We start from the raw sequence: 9,708 nt of genomic DNA, 5'->3' as shown, positions 1-9,708 counted from the left end.
AGCATACCAATAGAGAATGTTTCTTTTTTAATACAATGGAGTTTTACTCTGCCATAACGAAGAATAAGTTTGAGACATTTCTAAGTAAATAAATGTAATGGAAGCACCTTGAAACCCCTCTTAAATGGAATAAATTAGCTGTATGTTCAAATATTCCCCAGTTTCCCTGGTATGAGACGCTGAAAGTAAATAAGGACCAAGGTGCAGAACAGATATTGTGAAATAGGGAGAAAATATTCAACTGAAAGAAAAACTAGGGAAGGGGAGGGGAGGAAAGAAGGAAAGGAAACAAATCAAAGGGGAAAAAAGGAAAAATGGAAACAAGGCTTTGTAAATAAGGTGGGAAGGAAGACTGAAAGTACGGGAGGGGAATGGGAACAAGAATCAAGATGTATCATATACAGGTATAAGTACCCTATGATGAATGTGACCATTGTGTACTTATGAAATGCACCAATGAAATAAATTAATTGAAAATATGTTACTAAAACCATTGCATACTGTAATATTCCATAGTTATTTTAGTCAATTATTGATGAGCAGATTCTAGCTCCCACTTGAGGACAGCCTACATATATTCTTCAAATTCATAAAATGAAGATTTCATTAAACCTTTCATCTATTCAGGTAATTAATGCCTAATTTTGTACAGAATAGATATAACAGCAATACACTGTTCAGGTAGGATAAATATTTGCCATATACATCTAAAATTTAATTAAGGCAGTATTGAAATGTACACAAGTGCTAATTTTATTTTTCTTTAGTCTCATTTGATTTGGCTAGCATTTTAATATTTTGAAATGATTATTCTTAGCTACTCACACCCACTATTTAATTTAAGTGACTTTATCATATATGCATGTATTTTAATCAGCTTATATCCCATGTTTGACTCCATTAAATAATTCACATTGCCATTACATTTACCATTCATTGATATTGCTTGTTAAATATGGTGTTTTGGAGAAAATCCATATTACTGAACATTCACTGGTGACATGAGTTATCTCCTGAAGATGGTGCTGTGATTCAGAGCCATAAGTTATTTGGACAGCTCTTATGCTAACTCTGTTTTACTCGGTAACAACTCATAAGTCACTGCTGTCAGCTGAGCGGGTGGGAGGAAGTTCCTAGGTCCTCTGTGCCCTCTCCCATTAGTCCTTTCCATCCTGTCCTAGGAGAGAAAAACTACCACAGTAATCACCTGTGAAATTTCTCCTTGAAGCCCAGGGTTCCTACTTTGAATTGCTTTGATTCTAAAACAGTTAAATAACCGTTTGAAAGAAAAATATTAAGATTTCAGTGCCCTGTGCATTTATCTTCCAGCTTTCTAGAGCAAATATTTGCATTATGATATCCTCGCTTCTTCATGCTCCCCTTGGGATAAAGGCTTATTTGCAGCTCACTGAGGTCACTCAAGAATCACCTGAGCACGTGCCCTGTCATCACTGACACATGTCCCATAGAAACAGCGGATGGAAGCATGGCGCAGAGGGCATCTCGTGGTGGGATGCAGAACTGTTCCAATTATCTGTCGTTTCAAATAAATGCCAGAAGATGGCAGTCCTATTTGTTCAGGACTTCATGAATTTTGCAAGACCCATGAGTCCTCTTTGGTTTCAACATGATCATAGCTCATGAAGAAATCCAGAAATTAGTTTCTGTTACTATAGAAACCAAATGGAGTGACTGATTTTTTTTTTTAAAGAAACAGTCTCAAAGATCGGGCTAAAAATAACAAAGAATGTCAGCGAAAAGGGTGGAGAAAACAAAATTTATTTTTTTCTTTATTGTAACATTCTGAAATTCTTTATCTTCTATAAGGTTTTTTTAGCATAGATATTTTTTTCTTAGAAATTGGCTTTAAAATGTCCTATTGCTTTAAAGCAAATTAAGTTAATTTGTATTGTTCTAAGTGATACTGCTATATAAGTAGAAAGCCAAAATAATGTGTTTCAAATAAAAGAAATGTATTAGTATGATTTTTCATGCTTTTAGTGGAACATAAGTGATTTAAATTTAGAAATAATTTAAAATAGAGCTGGATTTAGAAAATAAAATTGTCCTGGTTCTTTCTGATTAGCAAATCCTTACCAACTGAGATAATGGTGAAACTGGCTTTTGTTGAATTTAGTTACTATATGATCTACAAGCTTGAAGATCTCTGTGATCTTCAGTCACAGCTACTGTATGATCGCAAGACTGTTCTTCTCTGACCACTCCCACCATCATTTTAGCAGCATATTTAATATTAGGGTTCCCTAGCTTTCCTTTTGTTGTTAGGGGTTGATGAAGCCTACACTGCATTCATGTAAGTGTTACGTGAAGTCTGTTTCTCCGTGCAAAAGCAATACCTCTCACAACTACATTGGGAGGAACTGCCTTTATTCTGTATCTGGGAGGAAAATTGTTTGCCGATAATTGGTGACAATTCATGAGGAAAAAGTACTCTGCAGGATAAATGAGAGGGAGCAGTGCAAATGAGCTGTGTAATTACTAGACCCTGATTGATTTGTGGCCCCTAAAGCCCTGCTGTAGCCTTTTACGGGATGTAGACCCCTATGCTAAGTGTCTTTGATTCTAGAGTCTGTCATAATCCAAACTCTATTTGTCCCACATTTATAAAGCTCAGCATTTTTGTACTCAGTTGCGACATGCCTCTGAATGGCACACCAGTCTGTATAATCAGACTTTTCACTTTTCTGCAAACCTTCCTCATTCTAGTGGCCTGATATTATCACCCAAAGGCTGGCCTCTGACAAGAACACTTGTTTAGACAATCTAACGTCTCCATTTTTCAGTGCAAAGTCACTGCTTTATTCTGCTTAGGGTATTTCAAGAACTCTGGTTTCAAACCACAGCTGGTTGCTAGGAGACTGCTATCTGCCGGCTGGCATCTTCTAGATGCACTGAGACTCTGCTTGTTCTTCCAGGCCTTTTTTCCCATTCTTCTCTTCCCACATCTCCTGAGAGCAATGCTTTTATTGCATTGGTTTCCCAAGACTCACATACGCTGAAAGCTGGTGTTATAAAACAGACCCTAGCCCATGGTTTGCTTGTTGGGCTGAACCTTTACAAATATACTTGGAACTTAGTGAGCTCCTAAATTCTTCCCACAAGCTCTATATAACACTTAAGGTCCAGCATTTGCCTTTTTGCCTGTATGGTGGCAACGCCACATAACAGCGTGTTGCTATGCATAATTTCCCTCCCCTTGACATTGACACTTCTCAAAATGAGGCAGATAAATTACTGAGCACTACCAACCCAAGCTTTCCTCTCCTGGCCCCTGTGCATAGAGAGCAGGCTGCTCAATACTTGCCAAGAACACCACTGCATCTTATCCGCACACATTCCACATCATTCTGTCCATAAACATGGTCCTTTCTTCAGGTTGACTGAAGGCAGTGTCACAACGATTCATCCAGGTGGCCAAGCAATAGTCTAGAGAACAATCCGGGGCTGTCAGAAGCTCCTGGCTCTTTCTTCTTTTCCTTTTCTGCTGCCTTCTCTGCACTGCAGCGCATCTTCCTGTCCACTATGTTTCCTCCTCTTGACTCTGTTTCTCACTCCACAGCAAAACTGATCTTTCTAAAGGCAAGGCTCTCTCTGAGTGAAAGTCCTTCAGAAGTTCCTCTTAAAGCAAGGGTCCTCAAAATGTGGCTGGTAGAAGCAGCATCAGCGATTCCAAGCAATTTGCTAGACATGCAGATTCCTGTACGGGATCAACTTTCTTTTACGGACTCTTTTGTCAATGGCTAGATCTCTATCTCCCTCTTATCTCTCCCTCAAATGCTTTTTTCTTTCAATGTTCAATATTCTTGGGCTGGCCAAGTAGCTCAGCGAATTAAAACACCTGGAAGCAGGCGCAGGGGCCAGGGGTTCGATCTCCGGACCTGCCATGCCAGCCCTGCCCCCAGATGCGCTGAGACCGGGATTGAGACTGGGTGTGGTGGTGTAGGCCTGTAATCCCGGATCTTGGGAGGCTGTAAACAGGAGGATCACTAAGAGTCTGATCTAGTAGTTAGACCCTGAACACCCTGTAGACCCTTCCCTAAAATACAGAAAAAAAATTCTTAATTTCTTTGGCAAAGTAATGTTTCATCAACTCAAGATTTTAGAGACAATTTTATGTTCAAATATTACAGATTGGAATATGATCTATTTTTATCTTGTATATTTTAAAGTATGCTACTACACCACATCAGTATAGTTAAAATAGAATAATTAGCAACTAAAATTACTTTATTCTTAATACTAAAACACTTTTGAATACTAAAAACGTATATGAATACAAAATGTATTTAGAAATAGTAGATCATTTAGAGAAGAGAGGTATGCATTTTCTCTTCCAAGAATTAACTGTGGTTTGAAAGAGAGTTCAATTTATAAGGAAATGTCAGCATTTTCAACAGTCAACACTTCTTGGATTTGTATTAAGGCATGGAATTTAAAACCACAACTAAAAATGGAACTTCATAGTATTAAAAATAGAAAAAATATATACTAAAGAACTTGATATGAAAAATTGGGGTTTTGTAAAAGGAAAAGAAATAATTTCTCATTATAGCAGGAAGTTGAATATATGTAAGACTTGCACATTTAAAATTTCAATGGTAATAGTATATTCAGGTAAACATCTTATTTCTGTTTTGAAACACTTTTTTGTTATGTTTCTAAATGTATAAATGTAACAAATGCTGCCTATATCTGGAAGATGATTTAATAATAGTTTTAAAATATTTATACTTTAAAGCAAAAAAAAAAAAACTGTTGAATCCTAGCAAATATTTATGCAACAGCTTTAAGTTTTTTATGGGTGAAAAAAAAGGAACAATAAGAATGACTGCTACTTCAGACATGAAGATGTCAAAGAATGCCACTGAGTCCTCTCCTAACGAACCTGTCTTCATTCTGGCTCTTTCTTTGACATCTCAAAATGGAATCTTTCCTACTTCTAGCCATCTGATAGAGTGAGAGATGTACTAGCCATTCAGTGTAATAAAGATTTTCCTTTGTGTATACAAAAAAGTTAAGACATGAAAGGAAGATTTTCTTTATTATTTAAAATTCCCAGCAATTTATGAGAAAATTGTTTGATTGTGACAGAATTTGGTTAACCTCTCCTATTCCTTAGCTGCACATGTTTGTTGTTCTAGCTGTTAGGCACCTCTCCTACACAGTCAGCCACTTGGACCATTTCTTTGGATATCTTAGATTTAGAGAGACTCCTGTATTTGTAAAACAAACTGGAGCTAAGGGTTGAGGAGAAGTACAGGAGAGAGAGTGGGGAAAGAGATTTATCTGTGTATGTAAATGGGATGGTTGGGACAACTGTACTGTGCAGTTCTGCTTGTCTATGGAAAGAAGAGGTTAATGCTTTAATTGGTTTTGTCTCCTATTTTCAATTGTTTAATCCTTTTTCTCTTAATTTCTCATACATTTCTTTCTTCTTCCAATTTTACATGTATTTATCTGGTAATATGAATAACTGGTTGGAAGACAACACTATGTACTACAACAAATACTGTGAAATTCATATTACTTTGTTAAGTGAAATTCTGTATCACTTGTAGTTTTTTCTGTTTTAATTATAATTTGTACTCGCTTTAAAAAATAAAAAAAGAATTTAAAAACCTGGAGCTGAAGGGATGCACAGAAGAACAGCTGCACAAAATCACGCTTCTCATTATTTTAGAAGCATTTCTAAGACACTGGGGATTCTATTCTCTTTGCTGCCTGTGCCTTTCGGCACAGAAAAATAAATTAACTCTTTTGTTAGCTTATTGTGTGGCTTAAATAAATGGATGAGGTAATACACTCAGTACTGTCTGGCACATCGTATTTGCTATCATTATTATTAAAATCAGTAACATTTACTAAGTTACTTCTCCTAAGACTAAGTGGACCTCTCGGCTAACATGTGCCAAGGCTTTGTGGATTCCTCCTGTGCAAAACACATTTATTGGGTTACTTTTCTCAGTTACTTTTTGTTAGTTACTTTTCCCAATGCTGAGATAAAGTACCTGACATCCAAAGTTGAAGGAGGAAAGGTTTATGTTGATACATACTTTGGAGAGATTTCAGTCCATCATCACCTGGCTCCAAGGCAGGGGCATCACAGAGGAGAAACAGTTCATGGAAGGCTGGAGACAGCAAAAGCAGCAAGCAGCAAGGCAAAAAAGACAATCCCTTCTCTGTCCCTTACATTCCATCTAGCATCCCCACCCTTAAGGTGCACAGTACCTACACCTAGGGTGAGGCACTCTTAATTCTCAGAACTATGCCAAGTCAGTCAGCAGACTACTTTAACAATCACACATCCTAGATCTCAGTATCACACACATAATACTTGACATTCCACCTCTACATCCAGTGCCTCTGAAAAGTTCTGCACAAGACTTCAGGGGGGTGGTGACACCTAGACACAAGCTGTAACACTTGGAATGTGGATTCCCATGTTGGAATAAATGTGCACTTCCAAATTTGAGTGAAAGTAGAAATTAAGTGAAGGATTCTGTAATGTCATGAGCACTGGAATTTTGGTTCCGTCATCATTCTGAGCACTTTTATATGAAGTGCTGCAAAGAAGTGTCATATTTAATCCTACAAGTTCATGTTATCATCATTGTTTCCCCATGAGAAAACTGAGGCTTAGAGGATGATGCAGTTTCTCCACAATTGCCCATGTATAAAACAGAAGGGAATCTGAGCTTGAACCTAGAGCTTGCCATGCAATATCTGGCATCATGTCCACTCTGATGCAGCCTTGTCATAGACTGGCCCTGCTAGGCTAATCACTTCTGTTCTGAATTGGAAGCTCCCCTGCAGTTCTTGTATAGTGATCCTCCAGTCTCCTAGTATCCACTGGCAGTGATGCAAAGCTATAGTCATTGAGGATAAATGCATAAGTTAAGCATCCCTAATCCAAAAATATGAAATACGAACTCCTTCAAAGTGTGAAACTCTTTGAGTATCAACATAACACCACTAGTGAAGTATTTCACACCTGAGTTCATATGATAGGTAACAGTAAAAAGGCAAATGAACTGAAAATATTGCACAAAGCTACCTTCAGGCTATGTGTAGAAGTATGAAAATGAATGACTTTCAAATTTAAACTTGAATCTCATGCACAAGGTCTCGTTATTTGTATAGAAATATACTGAAATCTGAAAAAAAAAATTCCAAATCAAAACACCGAAGAGAAGGTTCTGTCTTGTAAGATTAGATCTCGGGATATAAAATGACACATTCTACTCCATAAGAGGTAGTAATAAAATGTTTCCACCTTTTCCCCAAATATTTCCTTGACCTGGTAGAAAATATTTTCAGAAACACTAAAGATTATGCAAATGTAGATGGCCTGATATGGAGAGTGCTCTCCTGTTTTATTCTTAGTAGGAGCCAATTATTTTCACACCTCAGATTGTTAATGTTCTTTGAACCTTTTATAGTTTATTCTTGCCTGTTGGCTCACAGTCTTTATGTACTGTTTTTTGTTCATTCTGTGTTTCACTTTGGTTCTGATTAATAGGTTTTTATTCCACATTTTAGATTTTTTTTGTATTTTAGGGAAGAGTCTACAGGGTGTTCAGGGTCTCACTACTAGATCAGACTCGTAGTGATTCCTGTTTACAGCCTCCCAAGAGTTGGGATTACAGACACGTGCCACCATGTCCAGTCTCAATTGCCACCTCCGTGCACCCTGGGGGAGGGGCCAGCTCAGCAGACCTGGGGATCGAACCCCTGGCCCCTGCCCCTGCTTGTAGATGTTGTAATCCACTGAGCTAGTTGGCTGGCCCTTTAGGTTGTTTCTTAAATGAAGAAATTCGTTAGTGAAACTTACAAGTCACTCACTAAAACTACTTTATTTCAGTGACTTGTGGATGACAATTTTACAATGATACTATACTATATTATATACTATTACAATATTATATACATTGCTATATATTAAAGTTGTATAGTAAGAACAAGTCTTCTCTATGTTAAATTGTTCAGAAGAAAAAAAAAGTATACATCACACTGCAGGAGCTGCAGCCACAGTGCATGATAAATACTTAAGATGACTTGAGGAGAGAACACAAGAACAGACAATGTGTTCTGATTGACTGGAACATGTTGTGCTAGAAAGCAGGGAACCTATAGGAAGACTCCAAGTAAGAGATGACTTCAGATTCAGGAATAGGTTTGGGCTGGGAAATGCAAAAATTACTGGAGAGGTCATCTCTGTCAGCGAAGCATCTCTGACAGAAATGCTGTCACATTTCTAGCAGAGCTATAGAAGTTCTTTAAAGAGGAAGAAGAAAATTGCAAGCAAGCCTTCAATTGTCATAAATCCAGGCTCCATTAGAAGGAAATGCCAACAAAACCTACGTTCTTAACAGTGTAAACGTGGTACCAAAGGATACAACAAAGGGCAGATTAATCTAGGTACCATAGGGCAAAGTATGGGACACACAACAAAGCCACACATAGGTAAAAATGTAAAAAGAATTAACCCATGTGCTCTCAAATATAATAGTAAAAATCACTCGCTCATAATCTGGCTGCATAATCCTTTGGATTGTGGCTGATAGTTATCTATTTACAGAATAGTTCTAGAAGTGCTTCATCCCACAAATAAAAAAGGTACTCACCAATAGAAGAGCGAGAATTTAAAGTGCTACTAATAAATGACACACACGAGTATCCCGAACCTCCTTGTTAGGAAGAAGAAAATGTTGAGACTGTGTTTTTTTCCAAACACTACCTCATTTCTTTAGCTTCTTGACTAGGGCATAATTTCATTTGACAAGGCAATATATACTTGCTTAATACTTGATTAAATTTTATATCAATTGATGTCAATATAATATATCAAGATTTAATACATTCCTGGAAATCATCAACTATATTGTTGATAAAAAAATTCAGAAAAGGTACAGTGAATGAATTAAAGTGAGAAACTATAAATGTCTGTTGGAAGAAATTATGAAGTCATAAATAATTTTAAATAGTTCTGAGGATTGATAAAGAAGTTAAGAAAAGTATGCACATAGCTTTTATTACAGTATATCATAACTGTTCTATTTTTATTATTGGTTCAATTTTATTATTGGTTCAGTCTCTTACTGTTTGAAATTAATAAATTAAACTTTATCATAGGTACATATACATGGAAAATACAGTATATGTAGAGTTTGATGTTGTCTGTGCTTTTAGGCATCTCTTGGAGGTCCTGGATCATAATTTCCATTGATTACTAAGAGTGACAAAAACCAAAGAAACAGAATAACAGTTATTTCTGAGTGTGCTCTAGGGACCCGCTGACTTGGGTGTAATATAGGGGGTAACCTGGAGGCATGAGAGTATTCTATGTCTTGACTGGAGTTTGTGTTATACAGTTGTATTTGTTGGTCAAAGTTTAACAAATACTAAAAAAAAGAATTTCATTAGGGTCCTTCTTCAAGGTTGTATATGGGGAGATTTTTGGATTTACGTGCAAACATGAGAAGTACATAATTCTTTATGCCTATTTTAAAAATATATTCCAATTTTTAAATGTTTTTATCATAATCTGTAGGGACATAAAGTTCAACATATCAATACTTGATGAAAAATACCTTTTCCATAGTATGCCTAAGATGTTTGATATTCAGACAGATAGTGAGGTTAAGCTTAACAGCCTAAGTTGTTTGATAATAACAATAAGCTTGGAGT

The sequence above is a fragment of the Octodon degus genome, unplaced genomic scaffold (assembly GCF_000260255.1).
Source record: "Octodon degus isolate 3935 unplaced genomic scaffold, OctDeg1.0 scaffold00024, whole genome shotgun sequence".
Lineage (NCBI taxonomy): Eukaryota > Metazoa > Chordata > Mammalia > Rodentia > Octodontidae > Octodon > Octodon degus.
This window is presented reverse-complemented; position numbering follows the sequence as displayed.